Source organism: Aphanomyces astaci (assembly GCF_000520075.1).
Source record: "Aphanomyces astaci strain APO3 unplaced genomic scaffold supercont1.61, whole genome shotgun sequence".
Taxonomy (NCBI): domain Eukaryota; phylum Oomycota; class Saprolegniomycetes; order Saprolegniales; family Verrucalvaceae; genus Aphanomyces; species Aphanomyces astaci.
In genome coordinates this window covers 1-1,623 of record NW_009798324.1, presented here as the reverse complement: position 1 = coordinate 1,623, position 1,623 = coordinate 1, and the positions used below count along the sequence as shown (strand labels likewise).

Here is a 1,623-nt window from a genome sequence, read left to right as displayed (position 1 = left end):
GCTTTGTTTTGTGAGCGCATTTATTTACATGACCAATTTGGCTATCAAGTGATTACAGTGGTGTCAGCTGTCGACTTTATCGACGACTAAGCGTACTTGGAGGTTAGCTACAGTACTGTACTTCCTATTTCATTTCTATTGAGGTGAACGCGGGCAACACAGTGGTGGGGTTGAGAGGGGTTCGTATTACCCCTTTCAAACCCACGGTACAGTAAGGTGCTCAGTTAACAGTAAGGGGCAATTGAAAGTGAATAGATGCCTCTGCTTCATCGCACCAACCTAATAATTTATCGCTACATATGACGTCACGTGGCACAGACCAGTGTCAAACGGAAAGCAGCCAATCCTTGAATAATATAGGCATGTGTCATGCAGAACACTGAAGAGGTATCTACAGACGGCTGATGTTGGTAGTTGAGTGTGTATGTTATATATGGATATTTGTATACAAGATTTTGAACGCGGGTAATGGCGTCATCTCTTGAGATTTCCCGCTCATTGTTACATCCACGTGTAGCTCGAGTTGCTTAGCCGAAGCCTGGGGTGCCATTGAAGTCCGTTTATTCACTTGATTTGAATCTAAAATCTAAATAGATAGAACATCAAATATATTGAACAACGTGTGAAATATACCAGTTGTGGGGTGAATGAAATATACAGGATATTAGTCGAGATATGCTGCTACGATGTAGGCGAGGACGAAACATATCAAACGTTCGGCGAACATAACGCACATGGCGTGAATCCGTTGTGCGTCGGACGAAATATACCAGAAATAGCCTGAACTTAAGATGAAAAATGGTGTGATCTGGAGTACAGAGGGTACAGAGCACAAACCAGACCCGATGGACCACCAAATTATACCCTCTACGTAAGGGCATCCGCAATGTTAACACTTGTACTGTAACGTTACAGTACAAGTCTGTTTTTCACGTTTAGTCGCAAAGCTATCAATCAAGCAATCATCACCGTTCAGTCTGCTTTTCACGTTTAGTCGCAAAGCAATGGACCGTTCGAGAACCTACCAGGTCATCGACTGTCACCTGGGGGGGATAGCTGGTAGAGCATCGGTTTCTTAACTCAAAGGTCGTTGGTTCGACCCCCAGCTTCCCCGGATTATTTCCGCAAGGATTTATCCGTTCCTCCTCCGGCGGAATCGGATTATCCGGACTACAAGGGCGGCTGCATACGAAGGCGAGGACCGAACTTCGAAGAAGATCGATCGAAGCACGAAGTATGAAGCGTTGAGCGAAGTAAAAACCGAAGATTACACACCGCCTCTGGTTGAGCAGGCGCGTTACAATTGGCGAAGCGGTTCCACAACATGTGGTTCTAATACCGGCCCTCGAAGAGGAATGTCATAAACAAATGATAATCCAAACTCAATTAACCAAGGCCATTACACCCCTCTACTGTATCAGTCTGAGAATTCCATCCAAATTTCTTCCACACCATCACGAACCCTTTCCAAGGCGTTTTGGTAGCCCACAATGCTGTTCTTGATTTTTCAGTTCGCCATGAAGTTCTCCCTCCTCAGTGCCATTGCCCTATTTGCGTCGGCGACCACCGCCCAAACCAACAACATCTTCACGGTTTTCGACGACCGCGCTCGAACGTTGATTG

At 45.7% G+C, this 1,623-nt stretch overlaps 1 pseudogene across 1 annotated transcript; it reads left to right on the top strand.

The window, feature by feature from the left end:
• Window positions 1-1,046: 1,046 nt before the first annotated feature.
• Window positions 1,047-1,114, top strand: H257_14701 (annotated as a pseudogene). Its single transcript has one exon. The product of its transcript is annotated as a tRNA-OTHER (tRNA).
• Window positions 1,115-1,623: the final 509 nt, after the last annotated feature.